Below are 27,403 nucleotides of genomic sequence, written 5' to 3'. Positions count from 1 at the left end.
GATCTGGGTTTTGAAAAGATCTCTTTGGTGTCTTTAGCAAATACAGGTGGAAGGGATGTTAGTCAACCACTCCCTGTGGTTCTGATGCTATCTCCAATTACTCTAGAATGTGGCCGTGGCAACAGAAAGAACAGTCATTTCTGAGCGACCGCTAGGGAATATCATTGATAAAGCACTGAGGAGTACAGTGTGCCAGACTTTGGTGTCCAGAGGTCCAGATCAAATCTATGGTCTATCTCTGTCTCCTGACCTTGCTGTACCTTCAACTCTTCATCCTATTTTGCTGCTTTCTTTATACCTTGTGGTGGAAGTAAGGGGGGAATAGTCCTTGTGAAGGCTTGAATGCATGCTATCTTATGCATTATGCTAATCACTCAGTGCATGCCCCTCAGAGACACTTTTTCCCTAAGTGCCCCCATTCTCTTCATTCTTCATTTCACCCATGTTTTCCTGAGTTCCCTCTCTCCTGCACCTTCTCAAGATCAGTTCCTCCACCTTCTTTCATAGATTAGCTCACCAAGTTTCAGCGGCCTCTCTCCTTGCTACAGGAAAGGATATTAGGAGGAAATAATACAGTAACTGTTTATTCTAAATGTAGTATTCAAATTTATGTGGTAATGTCTGATGGCAAGTGAGGTTTTGAAACCAACCTTTCCTCACAGTTGAGCAATAAACGAGGTGTTCCCTGGGCAAGACTGGGCTCGTCCCAAACCATGCTCTTCCAGGACTGCTGTCCAACGTGTTTAATCATTGTGTAGTAATGGGCCTAGGAATTCTTCAGCTTTTGAGGCATCCTGCTTTATTAATATAATAAAGTAGGGTACATTTATGTGATTTTATTGACTGAACAACATAGCCAAGTTTTTGACTTGAAGGAATTTAAGGAGCTTGAGCCCTTTGACTTGATTTCATGCATTTTTTCATAGTCTATTCATTGTATATGGTACTGTGTTACATAGGGGCGTTTTATACAAGTATATATTATTTTAAGCATAATCCCCCTATATCCTCCTGCACCCTTTCTTACCCACCCCTCCTCCTGTTCATTCCTTTGTTCCCCCTAGATATTTTTGCTTCTGCTCTCATGTCATACATGATATTTGTCTTTCTGAAACTGCCTTAGTTTGCTTAATCTGCCTTTCTCAAATTGTATCCAGTTGCAAACACCATAACTTCATTCCTCTTTGTGGCTGAAAAAGAGGCCATTGTGTATCTGTACTGTATTTTCTTTATCTATCCCTCTGTTGTTAGACAATACGTCAGTCCCGTGGGTTAGCTATTGTGAGGAGTGCTGCAATAAACACTGATGCGGAAGCATCTCTGTGATGGGGTGACTTGGGCTTCTTTGGGAAGATCCCCAGGAGTGGGATAGGTGGGTCATATGGTAAGTCTGTGTTGAGTTGTTTTTAAGGAACCTCCATCCTGATTTCCATAGTGACTGGACTAGTTGACATTGCCACCAGCAATGTCTGAGGATTCCATTTGTCCTTTCTTCTTTGATTCTCAGTGACTGCTGTCCTGACAAGATAACATGGAGTCTTGATGTAGTTTCAGTTTCCATTTCTCTGATGGTTAGTGAAATTGAACATTTTTTTCACCAGTTTGTTTGCTGCTCATGCCTTATTTTTAAGAACTGTTCACCACAGAGTGGTGATGCTATAGCCCTTAATCCCAACACTCAGGAGGCAGAAACAGGCATATCTCTATGAGTTCAAGACCAGCCTGGTCTTCAGAGCGAGTTCCAGGATAGCCAAGGCCATACACAGAGAAACCCTGTCTCTAAAAAACAACAATAACAAAAAACTGTCTGTTCACTTAATTACTTCATTAGTCATTTATTGTTTCCTGGGTTGCTTGATTTCATATTGTTTAGCTTTGAGTTGTTGGTATAGTCTATATATTGATCCTCTGTAAGAGACATAGTCGGCATAGATTTTCTCCCATCGTGTGGGGAGACAGTCCCGTTTCTTCACTTGATTTAATTTTACTGTACAAAACTTTTAACTTCGTGAAATCCCATTTGTCTGTTGTTGACATTATTTCCTGTGTAACTGGAGTCCTAGTGAGAAAGCCCTTGCCTGTGGTTTCCTCTCTTTAATTGACTTGTATATGAGGTAAGAGATACAGATCTAGTTTCATTTCCTTACACATAGATGTCCAATTTTTCCAGCACCATTTGTTGATGAGGCTGCCCTCTCTCTACTGTATGTTTTTGGCATCTTTGCCAAAAAAAAATCACTGGACTTTAGCTGAGTTGGTATGTCTACATTCTCTATTCCATCTGTTTTTGTGTCTATTTTTTTATGCCAGTATCATACTGTTACTATGGCTCTGCAGTATAACTTGCAATCAAGTATGATGAGACTTTCAGGACATTATTTTTGTTCAGCATCACTTTAATTATCTGGAGTCTTTTGTGTTTCCATATGAGGTTATTTTGGTTAATTAGTGTGAATGGAGTTAATTTCCTGATTCTTTATCAGTATGTCTGTTATTGGTATGACTTTTTTGTATGTTAAGTTTGTATCCTTCCATTTTGGTGAGCAGCCTAGTTTTGAAATATCTATAGAGCTCAGGAAATTAGTAAGAGGCCATGGAGAGGAGTAGTTTTGAAGGGGGGGGAACGACACAGTGGTATACAGCTGAAGGGGGATAAAGGAACAAAAGGAGATAAGCTGGAGTGGGATGGGGAGGAAAGACAAAGAGGAGGAGTAACAAACAGTAAAGGCCTTTTGAAAAAGCTGGATGGAACCCTGCTGCTATAGACACTCCCTACAACATACACTGTGTAAAAAGAGTTTGAATGGCTCTACCCTACAACAGGGTGGACAGTACCCCAACTAGACATCACATGCTAGCAAATGAAAATCCCAATACCTGAAATTGGTGAGTTATTTATTGGCCAATGGGATCCATAAAAATAGTGATTTCTTCCTCAAGTTCAGCATTAGGCTCTTACTGTTCTGTCATGTTTATAAATCTTTGATCCTCATTTAGAAATGGAAATTATTAAACACTTTATATTTTAATATATATTTATGAATCCAAAGTATTTTTTAAGGTCCTTTCTTTTGGTTTGTCAATGATACAAGCTAGAGCTGTCTGGGCAGAGGACTCTATTGAGAAAATACCTCGTAAGATTGGCATATAGGCAAGTCTGCCAGGAATCGTCTTGATAAATTATTGATGTAGGTGGGCCCAGCCCACTGTGGGTGGTCCCACCCCTGGGCAGGTGATCCTGGGCTGAATAAGAGAGCGGGCGGAGAGCGCTAGTCGCCATGTTTCATCATTGTCTCTGCTTCTACTCCCGCCTCCGGGTTCTTGCCTTGAGTTCCTCCCCTGACTTTCCTTCGTGGTGGACTAAACCATAAGCTGAAGTCAGCCCTTTTCCTCCCCTGGTTTGGTCATAATGTTTTATCGTAGCAACAGAAACCTAAGACTACCACCTAACTTTCTCCTCCTTTCCCAAGGAATTAGCTTTTCCTTCTCCCTTTAATAATTCTTGTGTTTTTTAAATAAATTAAGTATTTAACTAAAGTAAGTATTGTTGATTTAAAACATCCTAAAACTGTATGTAAGTTTCATAAAAATAAGTCTATACCAATTACCAGTTAAATGTTTTCAATTAGAATTACAAGAACAATGTGTTATTCAAACAGGATGGATTTTCTTAAACATGAAAACATTTACTCAATATTTGTATGTTTCAAAGCGCAAACAGTAAAGGGTTTTTTCTTTTTCTTTTTTTTTTTCTGGGTTTATTTCTTCTAAATGTCTCTGTAATTCACCGCAAATCTTACCAAAGTTGACATGTGCTGACCTGGTAAGGAGATGCTTGCCGTTCCAACGCCTTCAGAAGGTGCCTTGGCAACAGGCTGAGCTTTTGTGATTTCAGAATCTCTATGTGAGACATGGACTAAGCTGTTCCCTTTAATGCTTTTGGGTTGTCCTAACCATGTTCACGGTTACTATGCCATTGACATTGTAAATTTAAAAGTGGGCAGCCTATCGCTTATATTTCATAGATGTTAACTGTGGAGCAATTCTCCTAGCTACTCCGTGTTTACCACATGGGGTTTGTATTTGTTAATTTTTTATGGTATCTGAATGTCTTGCCTGATAACTGACCTTTTGGAGTTTTTGAAAAGCAGCATGTTTGTGAGGGGAAGGAGGGAACAAGATAGGAAAGAAGGGAGTTAGAGAAGGAAGAAAAGGGACAGGGGGTGTGTGGGGGGAAGTAGGAAGAAAGGTCGATACCTATTTCTTAGGGAAATAACTCTTATAGATGTTAAAATAAGGGCAGGTTTAATTTTAGATATCTTGATTGATATGCATTTATAACTTAAAGTCTTTTGTGACTGTGGTGTTATCCTAGGTTATTAACTGTTTGAGAAAGGGCTAAAGGTTATCATGGCAGTTAAATGTCATCTATGCAGAGTATTTGGTCAGCTCAGTCACGGGGGCGGGGGAGGGGGAACAGTACGATAGTTACAGTTGATTGAGACTGTCTGGATCACCGAGTTTGATACTTTTATTTGGAAGAGGAAGGATAGAGGTTCATGGTTCAGCTTCAGTGAGAAATCCCAAGACATGCCTTACTATGAACTAGGTTTGATGGTTGATTTCTTCTTGGTAGTTCAGTGCTATCCTTAGTACCAATCTTTCTGACCCAAAATTGTTCATAGATGCTTCTCATAACTACATGAAAGAAGGATACCAGATGTTTAGGTTTTTGCCTGAATTTTATTAATTGAAAAACATCAACATGTCTTGAACTGTATTGCTATAATTAATTTGAAAGATTTTTTTTATAAATAGTACCACTTCAGTTTGGATCATTTAATAAATGCATACCCTGAGCATCTGTGTTAGATGCTGTTCTGGGATTGGACTAAAGTTCATGTGCACACAAGCAGTACTTGTTTTCTTACAATACAAACTCATTTGGTTGACAGAGTTTTGTGAGATAAATATTTTCAAGACAATAATATCTGGTTGTATATTTCTACTCTGTTACCACCAAGACAATCAGGGTTTTGTGTAGGATTAACAATCAGGCACCTCCTACCAACAGGGCTTTCTCTACTGGACATGCATTTATTTTGTAGTTTATGATGAAAGAAAATGTTTAGTCATTTGTGATTTGGGCTTCAAGAAATAAAGCCTGTTAATGGTGTAGTAGGTACTAAACATGATCCTTGTCTCCAGAAGAATTTAAGAGATCAAGCTTTTACCTCTGCTCATGCTTAAGGTTAAAATTCCTATGGTTTTGCTCATCTCTGTATCTCCTCTTGAAATAAATTGATCGGTATTTTACAGTTTTGATTAAAATGGAAAATTATAAAAATTGAAATTTAAATACTGTTAAGTCAGTAAACCTAAAAACAGCACGTTAGTCTAATACTTCTCAACTTTCTGTCAGGGGATATAGAGATACAGGCTTTCCTCTTTTTTTTTTTTTTTTTTTTTTTTTTGGTTTTTCGAGAAGGGTTTCTCTGCGTAGCTTTGCGCCTTTCCTGGAGCTCACTTGGTAGCCCAGCCTGGCCTCGAACTCACAGAGATCTGCCTGGCTCTGCCTCCCGAGTGCTGGGATTAAAGGCGTGCGCCACCACCGCCCGGCAGGCTTTCCTCTTATTACTGCCACAGAATTAGTGTGACTTTCTCTGTGTGGCATAATCATACGTATGCAATTAGCACATATGTTTTCCAAGCTCCATAATTTTTCCTAAGGTGGTTTTAGGCATCACTTCACCACCAGCACCCCCTGCTTGTGTTTGTGTGTGTGTGTGTGTGTGTGTGTGTGTGTGTGTGTGTGTGTGTGTGTTTTTAAAATTTTCACTCGTTTTCATACTGCTGACTGAGAATACCAGGTTCTAGTCTCATAAGTCAGCAGTGACAGGTAAAGACAGATGTAAATTCCAGAAAGGCTCATAAAAATGGCCATATTAAAGAAAAGTAATGACCAGCAAGCTCTATGATGGCAGTCATAAACAGAAGGGGCCACGCCAGTTGCTCTTTTCTTCAGAAGCAATCATTCTAGTTTTACATCACTACCTGGTCACAGACAATCATTCTCAAAAGTAATAATGCATCTTTTGGGCCACAGAAAGTGACAGACAAATTGAGCATCAGAAGCAGACGTGATTTTCGTCAATTGATATTAAAATGTTTATCAGTCTGTTTTGCTCTATGTTGATCTTCAAGTGGCAAGAATGTATCATTGAAGGCTTTTGGCAATTCTAGAAACCTGAGCCATGAAATCAAACATTTCTATGTCATCCACACAGACAGACATCACCCACATGTAAAAATAGCTATGTGCCAGGGCACACAGTAATATTGCACGATGAAAAGATGTACGCTCTGTCTGCCTGTGCCCACGCACACATGTGCGGATGAACACATTCTGTCCAGGTGGAGCCCTCCCCCACTTCTGGCCAAGATCCTCATTTGAGAAGTGATTCCAGATGCTTTCAGGTGCTGACATCTGTCAGGGGAGGCGTGCTTCCTGGGCCGCACCGAGACTGGCGTTGAATGTCATGTGAGTGTGTCAACATGCCCTTGCTGCTTTGCACGGCCTTGCACAAGTGTCTTATCATTTCTTCTTCAGTGGGGGAGACTGGAATGCCACCTTGGAAGCTGTTTGGGCATTTATTAACCAAGGGAATTTGGCAGCAAAGATCAATGCTGTTTACCTGTGAGGCTGTAGGTTCTTTCTTGATACAAACAAATGCTACCAGTTCCTGTCAGATGAGTGGGCTCCCCTAGGGAAAATGTGGGGTGGTGGTGGGTTCTTAAGTTCTTAACTCTTTCAAGGTCTAGGTCCAAAGTAGCAGGCCTGGTTCTGAAGTGGAAGAGGGTGGACAGAGGGGAGAAGGGCTCAGCACTCCCAAGAGCAATGGCTGAAAGTGAAGATCACAGGCCTCCACCTGCCTCTGACTCACTGGACCTTCACAGAATTTAGGGCCTGGCTTGGCTGATTCTAAACTTCTCAACAGACCTCTAAGTTCAGGTGTGTGTGTGTGTGTGTGTGTGTGTGTGTGTGTGTGTGTGTGTGTGTGTATTGTATTGTGTTATCCTGGTTTTTCAAAGTTGCAGACTGGTAGAACTTCCGGGAACACAAGATGAGCCAAACACAACATAGCTGTTGTTAAGCAGAAGTATCCTGTGAGCTGAGAGCAGTCCATTCCAAATGTTCCCTGAGCAGCAGCCTCAGTATCATTTGGGATCTAGGTGGGAATTCAGACTCCCAGGCCCCACCCCATCTTTGCTCAAACATTTTAACAAGATTTGAATAATCACTTTCCATGCAAAAAACATTTGAATCATTGCTAGGATTATTATTTTTTTTTTTTGCATTATTGTTGTTGTTTGATACAGAGGTTTGTTATGTAGCCCAGGCTGGCCTTCAACCTCATGATCCTCCTAGCTTGCCTCCTCCCTGAGTCTTGTAATTACAGGTGTGCATCCCACCCAGTTCATTGTTGGAAAAGAAAACTATCTTTGGAAAGCCTCCTTTCTTAAGACACTCTTCTACCATATTATCACGCATGCGTGCCTCTTGGTTGGTGAGCTCATGGGGAAAGAGGTGTGTCCTGTCAGACATACAGTCCCTCTTGACTTCTAACACTGTGACAGTCCCTGCTACACAGGAGCATCTAAGGAAGGAGTGTATGCAGTGAAGTCTCATCACACAGGATCTAATCAGACTTGACAGAGGAGGAGACCTCAGCAACTGTGCAGTGTGTTTTAGCTTGTCTATTCTCTTGGCTTTATCGTCTACTCTGCTGTACCTTTCATTCACTTTGTGTCCCCAGGACCTGTCCCTTGACCTGTTATACAGTAGGCATGCGTTAACTGAGTAACTAGAAAAATCAAAAGGCCCTGTGCTGTCTCCTGCATCAGTGCTTCTTTTGCCATCATCCTTAGTTATTCAAATAAGAGACGCGGCCTCTCATAATGTATGTGTGACAGATATATGACTATCATATATGTATAAATGTACATGTGTGTATGTTTACATATAGCTCACCAGCAATACCATGTGTTGTGGTAGGGCTTTAATGGCCTTTCAGAAGTATAGAGTATTATATATAAGGGTCGGCGAGGATCGCCTGCCCTTCTAGTGTTGACATGTACATCAATCACATTCCTTAACCAGACTGTCTCCAGAATAGCATATAGACAAGAATGAGGAAAAGGAGACAGCAGATGGGAGAGAGATGTTTCCTTTACTGGTGTTTACCTTTTTTATAGTTTATGTACAAATTTTAAGTGTAGGAGACAAAATCTTTTGATTCTAGTAAGAATACTTGAAGTAAAAATAAAAAAATGGCAACTGGACATCTTTGCTTTTTTGTGAGACGTGTGGTGTTTCGCTATGATCTGGCCCTTCAAATGGAAGTTGGTGACCCGTGATCTTTATGTCATACATGTGTTAGCACCCACGCCTCCTAGGAGAGCCTGTCCCCCGCAACTGCATTAGCTGGCATCTCACCTTTGTGCAAGCGCTGGGCTTTCTGTTCTTGTTCTGTTTGCTTGTGGTTTACAGCTAGCACGGCTACTCTGAGCATTTGGGTTCAGTTTTGAAAAAAACACAGTAGAATTTTACTATAGATAAGAATTAGATAAATAAGGATAATTAGAATTCTATTTTAGGCCCTAAAGAGCTATAAAACTGGCTTCCGAAAATGTGCTGCATAACCTACCGCTTTTGTTCATTGTGAACAACTGAAGGAATAATTGTCACTTCTGAGAATTATAATTAGTATAGGTATTTGATTATAATGAACATAAAGGCTTTTATATCTTTTTTTATAATAAGGATGTTGGACTATGCTGTTAAGTTTAGTCAACTGATGTCTTTCTGACATTCAATTTTCAAGCAGGATATTTGAGTAGACCTTTAATAATGTCTGCATAATTAAAGGGCAATCATAAAAAGATGCACTTTAGACTGTTAATAGTTTGTTACATTGATAAACTAAAGATGATGGTTAGAAGGAGAGTGACTTTTACTTTATGTATATTATACTTGGAAATTTAAAGCTTTTATTGCTTTTGTGATTTAATTGAAATGAAATATACAATAAACAGAGGAATTTCATAACCCCTTTTTTAATTTAATAAAATCCATTTGAAGATTATTTTTCATCTTACATTTTCAAAGCTTATTCTAAAAGTGATATGTGATAGAATTTTTACATGGAACTTGGTATAGGAATGGTTGGGAATATTTTTATTTGCTTTTGGGGTGGTATTTTTATAAGATTTCTCTTGGCAAAAAATTTTTGTGGTCTTGGTAATTGAAATAGATGTTCATATTATATAAGGTTTTCATAACTTCATGGAAAATGAGTGTGTGTGTGTGTGTGTATGTGTGTGTGTGTGTTCACACACGTGTCATAGTGCACATGTGGAGGTAACAGGGCAAGCGCGGGTACCAGTTCTTGGAGGCAAAATCTCCTTGGTCTCCACCGTGTGTCCTGGGCTAGCTGGCCCGCGAGTTTCCAGGGATTCTCTGGTGCCACCTCCCATCTGGCCCTCAGAGCACCGGACTTAGACACATGCACTGCTCTGCCCTGCTTTACATACATATGTCCCGGGATCCAACCTAGAGTCCTCACACCTGCCTGGCAAGCACTTGACCCACAGAGCAGTCTCCTCACTCCTCAAAATAAATGTTCTCCGTTTTAAGACAAATGTAAATGCAGCTGAGAGTCAGGGTTGTCTAGCTTAAAATCAGAACTCTAGAACTCAAAGTCTGTTACATTGTAGCCATGCGACACTGGGCAAAATTACCAGATCTCTGTGTATTTACATTCCCTCATTTATGTGCTAAGTAACAGCATTCTCCCCAAAGAACTGCTGTACAAGAATAAATAGGTTAACTTACGTAAAATTCTTTGAAGGCTATCTGACACAATGTAAATACTGGATCAGTTAGCTGGTGCTGCATAACAAAACACCCTGCAATTTGATTTGATTTTGATTGTCTGAACAGCTCTGGGCTGCTTTTTCTAGAGATGGGTAGGGTGGCTTTGCTTATTTGTGTTATGTGATGACAGGTCAAATGTGGTTGTAATCACAACATTAGCCTCAGCACCAAGACAGCAAAGCTCAAATGCAGAATGTCCTCTCAAGCCTTCATTGCTGACACGTTTGCAAACACCCCATTGGTCAGAGCAAGTCATATAGTCAAATTCAGTCACCGTGAGAGGGGACCACTGAGGAACTTAGGTGCAAAAAGGGCACCTGTGCAAAGTGTTCTGCAGACCTTTTCCTTCAAACACTATGAAAGCATTAGCCACTATTGTTATTGTCATTATTATTGTTATCATCTCTCTAAACATAAAGCCACTGAAATTAACTGCTCTTGAGTATGCCTTTGGTTAGTCATTAGCGTTGCTGTTTCCAAATATTGTGGGAGCCTCAAAAATTAATACTTGCAACAAGAGAGTTTTTAAGAGGAGCTTATTCTGCAGTGCTGAAATTATTATTTTTGTTACAAACTGTAGCTGTCCCTGTTGGTCTCCCTGGGAGCATTTTGCAGGCTATAAAATACAGCGATTACTATGGTAATCATATTGCAAGTATAAAATGGCTTTGACCTACTTGTTAAAATGCAGTGTGTATTAAAATAAAGACTGTGATCTTAAAGCTAAATGAGCTCAGAATAAAACCGGAATGGCAAGTCCACAGTGCTGGGAGATCTGCACCGGAAAGGAAGGTGTTGGATCTAGAGGTGCACATAGCTTTAGCTCACCGTTTTTCTCCCTGAAGTATGCCCCCTGGGGAATGACACCCAGTCTCAGCATTCCCCACCCTAACTTGCAGAGTCACCACTGGCAGGGACACTTTTCCCATAACGCGATGTTTGCTCTTCCAATCCACTCTTGGTTCCTTATCATAACAACACCATGAAGCAGAACTCATCATTTTCCTTTTATCAGCCAGGAAACTGAGGCTCAGAGAGAATAAATGGTCTGCCCCAGGCACAGAAGTTCTGCCTTCAAAGCCTTAGCTCAGTGAAGGCACAGGACCAGGATTTTAAGACTTCAAAGATGAAATTGACCACAGTTTCGTAAATTGATTAGGATCCATAGATTCCATTCATTAGAAATTTTCGTTGCCTTTGTAAATGTGACACTCTTTATGCAAAAGATACTTATTGGATACTTCCTTTGTGCCAGGCATCATGCTGGCAATTGTGCTAGTTCATAGATAGGGCTCAATGGGTGTTTGAGAGTGAAGGAAGACTCCCTAGATGGCCCAGATAAGAGTGGAGGGTAAGTGGGCATTACTTAGGGGACTGTTGTGTTTCAGGTACCTGTAGGAAGTAGGGAAATAACCCAGAAGACCTGCACAAAGGCAGCTTAGCACAGATGTGGAGATGGGGAGCTGGGGACATTGGGAACCAGAAAAGGTTTTGAGTAGATAGTGATAGATATTCTCATGGGCCTCTTTCATGCAATCACCACAGCCACAGTGTACATGATCGGACAGGGATTGGTTGCAGGGGGAAGAGACAAGACTTTCTATGGGAATTCTGTTAGACTGGCTGGTACCAAAGTCCAGAAAAGAGGTGGGCGTGCTTGGAACAGGGCACAGCAGCAGGGACCAAGAAATGAACAGTATTTGGGGCATTGTGAAGCTATTCAGCTGTGGAGGGGAGTAAAAGGAGTTGAAAATGGAGTCTGATGTCTGCCTGGGGGGTCGGGGTAAATGGCTCCACTGAGGAAGGAAACATGGACCAGCATTGAATGGGAAGATTAAACTTGGGTCTGTACCATTTAAGGGTGGGCATACCCAGCAGGTCATTTGGTCACATGATAATGAAATTCAGGGCAACTTTGTGGGCTGGAACCAATCTCTGAGGTCAGCCATGTCCTCTCCATTCTTCCCCCTCCTCGTCCACTCCATTTTTCTTTTTGCCCTTCTGTACCACTGTAGAAACGAATGGCAGTACAGAGAAAGAATCTGTGTGTTTAATTTACAGAATGGACCTACATCTCGAACAGTGCCTGGCAGAGAGTAAAAGATGCCTTGGAGCGAGTGTGGTGGCGCAGGCCTTTAACCCCAACACTCAAAGGCAGAGGTAGGCAGGTCTCTGAGTTCAAGGCCAGTCTGATCCACAGAGTGAGCTCCAGAGCAGCCAGGGCTACACAGAGAAACCCTGTCTTGAAAACATGAGGGTCGCAGAGTGGAGGGAGAATGCAGTTGACCTTGCAAAGTAGAGGAGCAGAGGCCCCCAAGAGACTTGAGAGAGAACAGACCTGGGGGTCTGCCCCCGAGAAACCTGAACTGGCGCCTCTCCTGACTGCTCTGGGGCATCTTCAAAGGGAGCCTCCATGTTCACAAATGGCAGAGCATTGAAACTTCCAAAACTGCAGGCAGAGCAGGCCAGAAAACTGATGATCTCTGACAATGGCCAGCAAATAGACTTGAGTCAGCATTTCCTTTTCTCCCCTCTCCCCCTTCTCTTCCTCCCCGCTTCCTCCTCCTCTTCTTTTCTCCCTTCTTTGTCCTTTTACCTTTTCTGCATTTCAACACAATATTATTCCAAAGGCAAGCTGGCTGGAAGCATAGGTGAAGAAAGATGACTCAGTCTTTTGAGCTGAACTGGAAACAAGGATTTTCTTTTCAGGCCCTTGGGTTGGTCAGGGCTTCCTTCCAGAGAAGGGTGTATTGGGAACCATTCAGGGGCTTGTTCCAGGACCTGCTGGTGAGTGCTGTGATCATTAGTGTCCTCTGCTGTGGACCTGGACATGGATCCTATCACACTGATAGGCAGTCAGCACTTTATTCAAGAGAATCAATTACCCTGAGACATCATTATCCAGAACCCCACCTCCTGACACACACATGGAATATAGTCTCTAAGTGTGAATTCTGCTGCCCAAGTCTCTGGCCTTCTGCTTGGCAGCTTGTGGCCCTGCTGTTGGTCTCACTGCCATAATTTGCTAGGGAGTTAAATCATGCCAGGGTGGAGGCAGTCTTTTTTTGCAGCCTGATAATTTTCATGCTGCCTAAGAAAGTTGACCCTCCACAGCTTATAAGTTCAGGCTATCAGTGTTGCCCTCGATCATTTTTTCTTTTGATATAAATAATTTTGAGACATAACTCTCAACATTATAATTACCCAAGTCATATTAATTGACACGTGATAATTACAGGCGTGAAAGGAAACTGCTCAGGGACTGGCTAGTAAATTCAAGAGCATTAATTCTAGACTCAGTCCTAGAAAGAACCCTACAGGCAAAAGCTTCATACTAGAAATAGTGGTCCTTTCTAATGTGTTCTGTTATCAATAGTTTTCAGTTCCATGGTATAGAATCATCAGAATGCTGCTCTGTTTGCTTCATCTCTGACCCTTGTTCTGTTGTATAGCCCTGTTCTCTCTCCTCCCCCTTCCCTCTTCCTAAGATTGCCAAAGCAAGTCTCAGGTGTCATGCTGCTTTAGCCATTCGTGTCTCTGTATGTTTCTTTGAAAAGTTTGGATGCTTTCTAATAGAATTACATCTCACCTCGCAACAACTGGGTTGGCCAGAGATCTGAACCCATGTCCCATACGCAGTAGTTAATAGACCTAAACTGATAGAAGACAAAACTCGAGTCATGAACAGTGCTGAAGAGAGAAAGGATGAACTTGCACACCAGGCTCCATAACCAGGAGAGTGATGGCTGCCAGTTCTCGGCATGGAAGAGCTAAATGAAGGACCCAGCTGTCCTGGGATAAACGGAGCAGCCTCGGGAACTTTTGGCCTAGAGGATGATGTGAGTACACTATAGGGAGCTTCCGTTCATTTTATGGGTGCTGTTATGAAGTGCCTGCTGCGTTAAGTACTAGAAATGCAGTGAGTGCCATCTCTTCCCCTCAAGAGTTGCCATTATGTAGTACAGTTTCCCACAGTGTGAGGTGGTAAAGGTAGGTGGTCCAGTACCAAGCCATCCCTTAACTGACATTGGTATACATTGCTCAAGGACTTCCGAATCTTGTAATTATCTCAAAGATATATTTCACTGGAGACTAGGATTCCAAAACTTCATCTCCCTTTGAATTCGGAAGGAGCAACTTCATAGCCTTTGTCAATCTGTGGTTCCTAATTAACGATTTGGTTTTTTTTAAACATTTGCTTACAGCTTTGTCATCTTTTAAATGATCTTGGTAAAAAAATGAATGAAATAACAGAAAAATATTCAAAACAAGAAAAATGACAGTCAAAGTGATAACTGGAAATGGTTGTGTGTTTGGGTTTTTTTTTTAAGTTTTTGTTTGTATTTCACACAGCAAAAGTCACTCACAGATTTACAATTTATAATTTCATTAGCTTGAACAAATATAACTATCCCTACAATCAACATATAAATCAGTTCTATCTCCCTGTGCACCACCCGTGCCGCCCCCCCGCCACATTTTCATGTTACTTGCCTCTCATGCTCAGCTCTTGGAAACTACTGATCTGCTTTCTAAAATTCTGCCTTTTCTGGGATATCATATAATAGAACCATCTAGAATGTAGCTTCCTGGAGTCTGTCTGCTTTAGCTTTGCATGATGTATTTGAAATTTGCTTTTTGGTTGCATCTGAATTTCTGGGCAGTAATTAATGGTAGTAAGAAATATCTATATTATCACAATTTATTATGAATAATTTAAAGTAAACATAACATGTATGAACATGGTACTTAGTAAAATCATATTTTATAGAAATTTTTAGAGTATTATGCAAATGGCTTAGGGGTTGGTCTAGTCTTAAGCAATGTATGGATTGCAGAGTTGTTTACTATAAGCCATTAAAAAATTATTGATTTTGTGTGTATGTGTGTGTGTTTGTGTGTGTGTGTGTGTGTGTGTGTGTGTGTGTGGCATGCATAGCACAGGTGTGTGTTGAAGTCAGAAGACAACACATGGGAGACTCTGGGGATGAAACTCAGGTTGTCAGGCAAGTGCCTTTACCTACTGGGCCATCTCACTGGCTCGCACAGGCCGTCTATTAATTTATCGATGTCACCGACAGTAGATCCTATCAAAATATAAATATGTTCCACTCATGGCACCTTAAACCAGAACACAGCTTCTGAAGTGTCAAGTTGAACTCCAGAGTTTCCGAAGGCATCCTTTTCACACTCCCTTATTCATTCCTTTGAATCCACTTCCTCTTTGCCCCCCTTCACCCTTGCCTTCCTCTGTATACTCTTTTGCTCTCTGGCTCTTTCTACTCCCCCGCCCCATATTCCACTGGCGTTTATGTAACTGAATTAATTAGACCTGTTTCTCAAGGAGCTAGTTTTCCATAAAGTTCCTTTTGCAGTCGACATGACAGAAGAGCTGGCATATTAATCAAATGCTACAATTTGTTCTTTGTATCTGAATCAGTCTGGGGTCGGGCTCACTGCTTATCTGTTGTCATTTGTACCACTCTGTCCTTCACAGCAGTGGACCTGGCTTCTTTGTGGTTGGGTGGGTGGTGGTTGTGAGTGTTGATTGAGAGTGGAATGGCATAACGGGGACAGGCCCTATCTCTATAGATAGTGTTACAGAGGCCTGAGGATATAAAGTGTCTGTATGAAAATAAGTAATAGCTTTTCTTTTCCTTGTTTGGCTGATAACATCTATAGTGTTTAATGGAATAACGTGATGAAAACCTTTGTCCTCTCTTAAATACCATGCTATTTGCTGTTTTGTGTATTCAGTTTGTTTCTGAAACATATTCATTCAATAGGCATTCCTTCTCCCTGATGAATTTTAAATCCTCAAACATTCTCAGATTATATGTACTTAATATAGTGTGTGTGTGTGTGTGTGTGTGTGTGTGTGTGTGTGTGTGTGTAGGAGATGTTAATATGTAGCTCTCAGAGGGATCAGAATTGGTAGTTTTACCTTTAGTAATTTTGTCACAGAATATAAAGTTGGGTGAAGGTTTTGAGTTTATATCTTAAAAGTTCATCAGAAAAGTCCAAGCTGTATATTTCTCTCTGCCTCTCTCTCTGCCTCTGTCTCTGTCTCTGTCTGTCTCTGTCTCTGTCTCTCTGTCTCTGTCTCTGTCTCTCTCTCTCTCTCTCTCTCTCTCTCTCTCTCACACACACACACACACACACACACACACACACACACACACACACACACACATTTTAGATATGGAAGTTCTTGGTTGCCTCTGCTAGTGTTGAATTGAAAATGCTATGGGAAGAAAGATCAGTTCTGTTTTATCATCTGAGGGTGAGATGATTGGACTATCTGAGAGTTCTTAGAGGGGCTGTGTGACTCCTTATCCAGTAACATGACAGACATCACTAATCAATCATAGCATACATACTCGTCTGCCAGAGTGTACCCTCCAACTTCTTGTTAAGTCAGCATTCTAGGAAGCCACTACTAATCAATCAGCATTGTTCCCTAAGAGATGAAATCTGATTGCCAAGTATTGTTTCAATCCTAAAAATAGCTGGGATGGTTTACAAAAGTTGGAGAGCCATTGGGTAGTATGGAAAGAATGTAGGAGGGTGTGGGTAACTTAAAGATCTTGGATTTTAGCATGTTATGCTCTCTGAAGGCAGGCACGTGTTTATTCATGTTTCCCTTTTTACCCATCCTTTCGGGCAAATCCTTTGGCAATAGACATTGCCACATTGTCTGTATATCCATTGAATGCTGCCTGAAAGAATGGCTGGAAGAACGTGTCTTTGCCAGTCTTTTTTCTCTCTGTAAGCCTTCAGAGCGTCTTCTGAAGACCAGACATGAACTTCCTGCTTTAAATGTCATCAACACCAATTGAGTGCATCCCTCCAGACTGACTTTGTGTTCTTACCCGACAAGCCACATGGCACTGGTGGCTGCACTTGAGAGTTTCCTTTCTGCCCTTCATCATTCCAGAACTTCCAGGGCCAGTACTGTGGAGGATGCATTGACTCTTTCCCTGGCTTGATTCTGAACAACGCCACTTTGATCGGTAGTTGGCAATTAAAAGATTTAATGACCTAGAGAATTATCTTATGCATTCAGCTCCGGACAAAGCAGAAAACCACTTTTTTCAAATCACACACATGCAGACCTTGCTACCCATTTTGAGGGGTAGTTTATAGTTCCTTTATGTGTTGATCCATGATAACCTTGCTTCTGGAAGATTGCTATTCCGTAAGCATTTTCCACTTCTTCACATAGTTTTGTGAAAATAAGCTGAAGTTGCTTTCCTCTCTAGCTATTAGAAAAAAAAAAAAAAAAAAACCAAAAACCTTTGCCAACAGAAAACATTTTCTTTTCTACCTAGGCTTTGTGGTTTATGTAATAATAATATTAAGTGTCCATTTAATAAAAGCAAGTTGTACAGGCCAGGTACTCTGCTCAGTGCTTTATATATAGTCTCCTAAATTTCAAAACAACCTTGAGAAAAGTGCTACAACGTTCATTTTAACCATAAGTGGAGCTTAGAGAACTTACATGACTCAGCAAAACTCAGACAATAGTAAATGGTGATATTGGGGTCCCAAGCCAGGCATAACAATGAAGTGTTCCCCACCCAAAGATACCCGCTTGGCATTTCCTTTAAGAGGCCTCCGCAGAGCTGCCTTTTCTTGCGAGGCTTGCAGAGATGATCTTTCTGTGCAAAGTTTCCCTTATGACATGACGTGCTCTGTTCTCTTAATGGACCTCTGGTGAGTAACTTTCAGTGGCAGGGAGTTCTGGTTTCATAGTTCTTCGATTTCTTTCTGTGTCCTTCCACTGTTTTTCTTTAGTGGCTGAATATATTCATTTTTCCTAGGGTATCTCTGCCCTTTTGCCCTGATACCTGGATACCATATATGAAGCGCAGGTACAAGCATCTGTTGTCATTTGGTATTCATTATATTTGCAGATAAAAGAGCGGAGAAATGCCTTCCAGCTCTGTGTGTGTGTGTGTGTGTGTGCGTGTGTGTGTGTGTGTGTGTGTGTGTGTGTGTGTGTGTGTAACATGGCTCCTGACTGCTGAGTCCCCTCACCCACCTCTGACACTGCCTTATAAAACGGTTTCATTTTTCCCTACTTCAGTTTTTTAAATTTACTGTAGCTATATGAATAATTAATATATATGAATGTTTTATATGTTTATTTATCTTATTTGAGATACATCCTGACGCTTGAATGTGATGATTTGTGCATTTTCTAAATGCCTGAAAAGTCTTTGCCATTATGTCCTTAGTTCTCACTTTTCCTTAGTTTCTGATATTCTATTTATCAGTCTGTGAGCTGACATGTGGCTTTGTTAGGTCCTTGGATGTTGTAGAGTTTTCCAGTAGGAACTAATGCTTTCCTTATCTGCAAATAGCCTGGACTTGAGAATTAGATCTCTAAGGGCATTTTTAAAATTTTGCTTGTCTGGAACTTTCTTGGCATTTTTTCAACAAAACTAGATTTGATGTTTGTTTTCCTTCAGAAATCCCTGATTCAGCCTTTCATTTTTCACACTCCAAATGCCCGAATGTCACAGGCCCCAGGCTCCTAATCCTGGGGTTAATTTTCACTTTTTACCAAGAACCCATATGGAGTCATGGATTTCACTAGCCTAGTTAATAGTCTTCTCATGTCTACATTCGTTGTAGGTGAAGCCCTTAGTGAGTCTTCCTGGAAGGGCCTTGGTGATTTCGTGCATGCATTAAAATCCAGGCCTGTCTTAGTTGCTTTTTCTGTTTCTGGGATAAGGTGCCCTGGGGGATGGGGGAGGAAGCAACTTCAGGGGATAGGGTTTGTTTTGGTTTAGAGTGTGAGGATCCAGTCCATGATGATGGGGAGGTGGGGGGTCCTGGTGCCAGGAGCTGGTCACATTGTTTCTGCAGTCAGAAAGCAGACACTGATGGATATTGGTGCTCAGCTAGCTTTCTCCTCTTTACGAATTCCAGGACCTACACCCAGGGATAGACCCACCCTATTGAAGACGGGTCTTCTTACCTCAGTTAACCTAATCAAATACTCCCTCACAGACAAGGACAAAATCTATTAGTCTAGTTATTCTTTACAGATATGCGCAGAAGCTGATCTCCCAGTCTCCTAGTCTGTTCTAGATACTGTAAAGTGGATGGCATTGATCATCACAGCCTGCAAAGATGCAAGACAAACCTTGTCCCGGCAGACAGTTACCCCTCCATCGACCTCATAGCTGCAGGTTGAGTTAGCGTGTTTCTCACATACGTCTTTATGGTTGTTTTATCACATGGATGCTTCCCTGGCCTTATTATAAGTTAGCTAAGAATTGAAGAGAATTTTTGTTATCTAGTTGGCAGGGGTGTCTAACCCATGGCCCAGGGCCTGCACGCACCCCAGGAAAGCTATGATTGGACCCAACCCCAAAGTCATAAACATATCAAAGAGATGAAAATTTCAGGGGGGGGTTCTTTGTAATTTGATTGCAAGGTTCTTGAGCATGACTCTTGAAAGTGACAATGTTGTATCACAGTGTCAAAAGGCTGGGCATACCTGTAAGGTGTCTAGATATTTGAAAAGCTGGATTTTTCCAGCTGTCCTCCTTGTCATTCCATAGAAGAATATGTCCTAAAATATTCATCTTCTTTCCATCTGGATCCGTTCAGCCTCTGAACCACTTAGTGAGAAATACTAATTTTTGTCATTTTCTTAGGCATATTTCTAGAGTCATTTTGTGCATATATAATATGCATCTACATGCGTGAAATTTGAAGATTTGTTTATGCCAACAAGCATACCTGTCACTCTCTGAACGATACCCCTAACAGTTCATTTGAAGTTCGTGTCACATTGATGCTCTTAGCTCAGCTTCTTTCTTTTCTCATAGCTATCTAGTATCCCGATATAGGGATGTGCTATGATTCATGGACCAAGTTCCCCATTAGGGAGTCGTTGTTTTCAGTTACTTTCATAGTATAGCAAATTCACCCATCCCTCTGCCTTGCCTTGTCAACATTTCATGTAATCCTCTTTATTTATCTGTCTGTTTTTCATTCCTCCCACACGCCATCATTCTACTCCTCTGTGAGTTCCTTTAGGTCGAGGAGTCCATCTTTCATTGGTCATCCCGAGATGGCATGGGTGGCCTGCCAGCCACTGATCTTATGTCCTTTCTATCTTATGACTCACCATTTTCTAGGAAGTAAAACCAACACTCAGACCCGGACTCCTCCCCAGGAATGCTATTTAAGCCTCGTCACAAGGGCAGCCCTGGCCACTTGAGTCATGTCTGTGCATCTGCTGGTCTCCTCTGTAGCTGTGCTGTGAACTACTTCACACTCCCTGAAGAACCGAAAGTGGACCCCAGTTAACTGTGAGAGATGGGGGGGTGGGGGGTCAGATGTGAGCCCTGAAATACCTGGTTTTGTGACTACTGCTTCTTAGTTAACAGTTGTATCAGCATGCCCACTACAGACATGCTTCACTCTTATTCCTTGAATAAGTCAATCCTGTGATTTATTCAGTTGCTCGACAAATATTGCCTGGGAGTTCACTCTGTTACAAGCAAGGACTGAGACATCTTGTTGATGGATGTAAAACTTTCACGCTGGCACAACACGGTGGACAGGTTAAGAAAAAAAAAAGTGAAAGTGCGTAGAGGGTCAGAAAGCAGACTGACCAGAGACTTGGGGAGCACACCGCTTCCCCAAAGGAAGGCCTTCAGCATATGCAGTGTACCCCTGGGCCTGGAAGGACCTGCGTTCCTTGTGGAGTGAGGAACTTGGTCCACGGTGCCTGCCCCATTTCCTTCCCGCTTGCTCTGTCTGCTACCAACGGCTCCCATGCACACTGGGCTCCTGTTGCGGGTGTCCTGCTTCAATGAGGTGTCTGAGTGCTCATCGGCCCTTTCTAATTTTAAAGCCATAGCTCCCTAGATTTAAATCTCAATTTGGGAACAGACCTACGATTGGCCCGCGCCTGGGAAGTTTCGCCAATGAGCATCTGTAGGAGGTGGGGCAGTGTCCCTTTAAGCAGCCCACAAGCAGTCTGGAGAGCTTGGAGCTGCTCTCCCGGGCGCTGAAATTTTCCAGGACCCAGGGCTGCTCCAGGAGCAGCTCCTGCCCCGGGAATGTCCCTACTTTCGCCAGCAATTCCTGCAGGGCCCTCTCAGGCTCTGCACCCTTGGCGGCCAACATCCCGCGGGGACCCTTAGCCACTGCTCCTGTCGCTGGTCCCCAGCGGTTCTCCTGCCTCTCTGCAGTTTCCCAGGGACGGAGTCGTAGTGGTGACCCGGCAAGCGGAGCAAACGGAGACTGAGCCTGGTAAGTGGACCCCACCTAGCATAGGGGAGTAGGGACAGGATGCATGGACAGAGGCTCCAGACCCAGGGCCCTCCCCTGGACAGAAAGGCGTCTGGCAAAGCGAACGTGACACGGGGATGTGGAGGGGGGAAGAGGAGAGGTGCCCTGCCGTCCAGAAGCTAAGTGGTATGCTCTGCCCAGGGGACTCTGGGGCCCATTGTGCTTCCACTAGCTTTCTTATAGCCACTTTGTTATCCAACATTGGGATTCATTAGATCCCCAGAAAGGGTTAACATTACGGCGTTTAGGACTTAGTGGTGATGGTGGCAGTGGTAGGGTTAATCTTCTCAAAATTTTGTTTTTTAAATAGTATTTTATCTTCTCATATTTTCTTTCTTTTAAATACTTAAAATGCATATACTGCTAATGACTTGCTACTTGTTCCGTGAAGCTGGCAGAAGTACTCTTATGTTGCCTTGACAGTATTTTTTATGCCTTTCCACATACCTTTTACCTTGAGCGCAGAGTTCCTAAAAGTGAAAGTGTTGCTGGGACTTCAGAATTTCTTTTCTTGGCTCCTTGGTGTGGCTGTATAGCATTAATCACCTCTGAATTTGTACATGCATTCTCTCTGAATCTAGGTAGAAGGAGTCCCTTCTCCTCCTGCCCTCCTCCCCAGCTGTCTGCAAGAGGAGATGGGGGGAGGAGGAAGAGAGAGAGAGAGAGAGAGAGAGAGAGAGAGAGAGAGAGAGAGAGAGAGAGAGAGAGAGAGAGAGAGAGAGAGAGACAGTGTGTGTGTGTGTGTGTGTGTGTGTGTGTGTGTGTGTGTGTGTGTGTATGTGTGTGTGTGTTCGTTCTGTTTTGGAGACAGCTGGCAGGAATGTGGAGCCCAGTCCTGTTTGCCCAGAGCACCTCAGACACCCTGTTCGCTGATTCAGAGTCAGGGAATAGCAAAGCTTGCATTCTGCCAGCCTAGAGGGCTTGGGCAACTGCGCCCTGGAAAATGTAAAGCCAAATTAATAGAGAGAGATGGTGGTTCTCTGGGTGGGTTAGACTTAAAAGATGCATTCAGGCAGCTCCTCAACCTGGATCTATTCACTTGTTTGTACCTAAGCAATATGGTTGAAGGTAATGCAAAGGGTCAGAGTTTATTTATGTATTTTTATTTTTAAAGAGGAAGCAGCTGGAAGACATGCTTTCCAAAATTGGAGTAACGTCTGATGCATGGATTGCCAAACTCCATTTCCTCCTGTATTAAATTATTTTGGCTTCAGCAGCCTTCTTTTGCTGGACTGGCTTGTGTTTGCAATTGTTTAGGTGGTGTGAATCATTTGTATACTTTGGGTTCGCTGCCTTTTGCACACAGATGCTTTTATCTGGGCAGCTAGTTGAGTAATTAGACAGACATGGCCCAGTCTCTACAGACAGGAAGGAAAAAGAATCGCACTTGGGGAGGATTTGTGCCTTTCTTCTTTCAAATCAATTGCCAAATCATCCCAGCCACTGAGCAATCCAGATAAAGGTGTCGAATGGCCTGAGTAGTGAAGAATTTATGTGTAGCTAATTCTGCTCATCCTACCATAAAACATCTTCCTATGGGGCCAAGAAGGAGATAGGGGATATAAAAACAAGCTTGCGCTCTTCCTCCGTGACTGCCCAGCTCTCAACGGTTTTCTGAGGACTTGCCAGGAGAAACAGTTAACTGGAGGAAAGTTTCAAGAAACGCAGAGCAGAAAGCAGGATGGCCTTCCTGAGTGACTTATTTCTGTTTGAAGGAAAGGAACACTTTGTTAGAATAACAAATCATGGCTGCTTTTCAAGAGGGGAAAAAAAATTCTTGTTCCTGAAGCAGATAGATTTTAAAGTGTGAATCATTTGGTGTAGGCTATGTGTGTGTGTGTGTGTGTGTGTGTGTGTGTGTGTGTGAGAGAGAGAGAGAGAGAGAGAGAGAGAGAGAGAGAGAGAGAGAGAGAGAGAGAGATTTGGAGATGATGATGAAAGTCCTGTCTGCAGGAAATTACCAGGAGAGTTGAGCATTTCCCTGAATCAGCCTCAGATGGTACGCAGCTTTGCATGTAATACAAGAAAGCTCTGTTACTAGGCAGTCTTTCTCTGTTGATCTCTTTAGCCTCACTAGATCTTTTCAGCTTCTCCATCAATAAGCCTTTCATTTTATTTATTGTTACTTTTTGGAGTTGTACTTCCATTTGAGAAACTGAAATACCTCTCACTCTGACAAGTCTCCCCCATCCCCACCACCCCCACTATTAGCTCAAGCTACACTTGAACTCATGATGCTCCTCCCTCCCTCCCTTAGTCTATCAAGGGATAGGATTCCTCGCCTTGCTGTCTTGGATGGCTCCTTCCTGAGCTTTATCAGATGGAATTTATTTCTGAGACCATTGTAGCTAGCCTGTTTCCCCAATAGCCTTCTCCCACCATCCTCAGCAGGAAGGACTCTTGGCTCCTTTTAACATTTCCTTTCTGCAGCGATTGTTATCCCCGGGGACACAGATGTCTTCAGGAATGAGAGCAATGCAATGGTTTGACCCAGTGTTCAGTGGCTTGGTGGTGGTGGTGTTTACGGTCTCTGTAGGACTATTTGCAAAGCAACAAAGTGGTTCTGTGTTGGGTTTACCCTGAAGAGCATCAACCATGAGAAGAACCGGCAATTAAAAGACTCGCAGGGATACCTGAGAGGCACAACGCAAGGCTGTGTGGTTGTGTGTGCAGAGATCTGTGCTTTTTAATTTGGAAAAACAAATCTCAGAGTTTCTCTATTCCCCAAGATATCTTTCTTAATCATTCCTGAAAAATACCCAGGCACATTAAGCTCTTCCTAGCTCTGTTATAAAATAGGACAAGCTGGAGCTTATAAACACAGTGTGGTATTCGTATGTCAAAGCAGAGGGAACGGTGATTTTTGCCACCAAATCACAGACTGGCAATCCTTGTTAAATATGATGATACTTTGTAGACGCTCATATTTCAATGTAATGTTCTAAAGATTTCTTTGATATATTTTCCTTTTTCAAAATGTAGCTGGAAAGAAATTTTTTTTCTAAGATATTGAATATCTGGCTAGGATGCAGATCTTTTGAGTGGCTTTTGTGTTATTTTATATCCTGCTATGGGAAGGACAGGATTTTTTTTTCTTTTAGAAGTATAATCTAGATGACTTCCATAGGAATGAAAGGTGTAGGGGAAGTAAAGGGGACAGACAGACACATCAGTGTTAGGCAAAAGTCACAGTGATTCTGGGAGTTTAGCCTTAAACTTGGAGAAGCACTTTCCGCTTGACCTTAAGCTGTAAGACCTGTGTGTGGAAATCACTGTGACTGTCACCAGCCTTTGCTGTTGACAGAACAGTTTCCCAGTCTGGATGCCAATCCATCCTGAGTGTTATATAGGACACTGCTCATTATAACTTGCTTTACTTTGGTGGGGCGGGGGGCGGTTTCGAGACAGAGTTTCTCTGTGTAGCTTTGGAGCCTGTCCTGGGACTCGCTGTGTAGACCAGGCTTGCCTGGAACTCACAGAGACCCACCTGCCTCTGCCTCCCGAGTGCTGGGATTAAAGGTGTGCGCCACCACCACTGGCTTGCTTTACTGTTCTTAAAGACCACTTAAGTCTGTAGTTGTCTTGGAACAAGATTATTCTGCTTTCACCATTGTCCTTAGTCACTCAAATTTATTTTTATTTTATGTTTTGAAATGGGATGCTGCTCTGTACATCAGGGTAGTCTTGAACTCTTGTTCCTCCTAGCTGCCATCCTAATTCTTTATTTATTAGCAACTGCAACATTTTCAAGCTTCCAGGAATGAGCAAATGTCTGTTGTGTTGGATTTCACATAAATCCTATGTTTGAACTCTAGGAAATCCAGCCTAGGAAAACAGACCTCCCCGTGGCCTGTTATAAATGATAATAGTAATGCACGGGATGATAGCTATATATCTTATTGTGCTCCTTGACTCTCCTGTGTGTGAGAATGCCCTTTGATGTCTCTGCCTTCACGAGTCTATAGTATGGCCTGGAAGTCTGCCTTTTAAGACACATCCTGGGTAGAGCCTTGGACTGTATCTTTACAAGCATGTTGTCCATTACTATTTTAAAACCATCACAAGAACAAGAATTCCAAGAGCTCCATGGTATTCATATCTCATTTGTCAGAGAGGCCCAGTCTCTTCTCTAGGTTTACCAGTCTACTAAATGGCCTTCCAGAGCACCTGGGCCTGGGACTCTCTATACTCACAAGAATAGCTTCAGGTCTTTCATTCTTAGAAGCTCTCTAAAGCCACCCCATTGCTGAAGGATCCTCTCTAAGATGCCCACCTTCTGTAGTCAGCTGTCCTTGGGGACTCCATGTCTGCAATGAGCTATGGAATTTAGGGAGACTAAACAGAGGTAAATTGCTAATGCTTATACACAGCTGCCTTGTCTTGGAGCCTTCAAGTGGTGCATGGAAATAGCTCAAGATAGGATGGATGGCCATGTGCATATTTTCAATTTTCCAACTTTAGGAATCTTCTTAGCATTCTCTTTCCCTCGACAGGCCTTTCCACAATTGCCACTTCCTCCTCTCCACCAATCCGGGACAACTCCTTGAAGGTTTCTCACCAAGCCAGCAGGGCAGAACCTCTCTCGCTGCCCATGACATGGTCCCAGTACAGCCCCTTTCTCCTCCTCTATCTGCATGCTCTTCCATTCTGGGGAGAATCCTGCAGTCATAGAGGCTTATTGCCAAAAAGACACAGAGAGGTGAGGAGAAGCCTCACTCATTCAAGTCTGTTGGCTGATTTCTCTCTCGGCTTGCCCTCATTTCTCTTACTTTTAGGCTAGAGGACTGGTACTGGTTTTTGTTTTTGTTTGTTTTGTTTTGTTTTTCTTAATCACTGTTAAGATTTTGATACATAAAAACCTCTTCACCCCAAGAGCTTCGTTTTCACTGTCTGAGGAATAAAAGGCCCACATCACCCCTCTGTCCTGGGCGTAGAAGTGACAGAACCTCTGTGAAAGCACTTTGTTCCAACACAGTTTGAAGAGGTGCCCATGCTGCCTCCTGGCTGTGGTCTCCTTCCTGAGATCTAGAGGACATCTGCTTGGTGAATGGCGGCCTCTACAACAGAAAACAGAGAAGGGTTTATGGATTCCTGACACGTGTGGTCTTCCTTGCGTCTCTCATGAGGCCTCATTGTTTGTACCGACATCTGACACCTGAGAAGCCGTAGAGGAGAGAAATGTCTTTAACCTTGGCATTGCATGTTATAGGCTGGTATGGCCTTGGACCCCTTTTCAGTCTCCCCTTGGGACATGCTGCAGAGCACACTGAAGGGGAAGCTGCCAAGCTAAGTGACACTGTGAGTGGCCATGTTGTTGAACCTCAGTTTCCTCGTCTGTGATGGTGATATTTTCGGAGAGGGTGAAAGAGTTGAGGAATGTAAAAACAGGCCTCTGCCTGAGAGCAGCGCGTGTGCAGATGCATCTGCCTCTCCTGCTTCTGTGATGTCCCTGCCCCCCGCTTCTTTACCCTCCTTTAATCTGGGGTACCTTGCTGCTCTTGCCTCTCTTGAAGTTCTGCAGAGTTGGACTGCCCTGTCCTTTTCCTTCTGAAAAGAGGTGACTTCTACTTTCAATGTCCCTTTGCTGCTGTCATTCCCTCTGTGTCTTCTTGTTGTCATATAGTAATGTCCAGGAGGTTCATATCTTCAGCCTGGACCTTGGTCCCCTAAGCTCCAAATGTGTGCTATTGTCCCTTAGTCTCAGCAAGGAACTGTCTCTAGTACTCCCGTGGGTGCCAGAGGCAGAGAAGTCTCAGTCCCTTTAAACCAGGTGTTATGTTTGCATATAACCTGTTTGAATCCTCCTAGATGCTTTGAACCATCTCTAGATGACCTAAAACTTCTAAAGCAGCGTAAATACTAAATAAATGGCCATGGTGCTGTCATATTTAGATAATAATGGAAATTGGGGGGGGGGTGGAACGTGTGCCTGTTTGGAATGACACATTGAAGAAAATCCTTTTAATCTGTTTTTGGTTGTTGTTGTTTTGAATTTGTAGATACGGAACTTAAGAATTCAGAGGGCTGACTATAAGCACACATCTATTTTATATGTTTTCCATGGAGTATTCAGTAGTGTAGATGTAACCAACCATCTTATTAAATAAGAAACACAGAACCAATGTAAAAGAGAAAGCTAAGAGGTCA

At 42.5% G+C, this 27,403-nt stretch overlaps 1 protein-coding gene across 3 annotated transcripts in view; it reads left to right on the top strand.

Moving 5' to 3' along the window:
- The window catches only part of Prickle2 (prickle planar cell polarity protein 2), a 344,355-nt gene that overhangs the window by 153,013 nt on the left and 163,939 nt on the right, over positions 1 to 27,403 (top strand). Inside the window, exon 1 of one of the 3 annotated variants that reach the window (XM_015989108.3) lies at positions 21,082 to 21,217. The exons of the other annotated variants lie outside the window; for them this stretch is intronic. The gene's annotated coding sequence lies outside the window, so the exon portion shown is untranslated. Of the gene's footprint in view, positions 1 to 21,081; positions 21,218 to 27,403 lie in introns of those variants that run through there. 3 annotated transcript variants of the gene reach the window in all.

This window comes from Peromyscus maniculatus, chromosome 3 (genome assembly GCF_049852395.1).
Source record: "Peromyscus maniculatus bairdii isolate BWxNUB_F1_BW_parent chromosome 3, HU_Pman_BW_mat_3.1, whole genome shotgun sequence".
Classification (NCBI taxonomy): Eukaryota; Metazoa; Chordata; class Mammalia; order Rodentia; family Cricetidae; genus Peromyscus; species Peromyscus maniculatus.
This window is presented reverse-complemented; position numbering and strand designations above follow the sequence as displayed.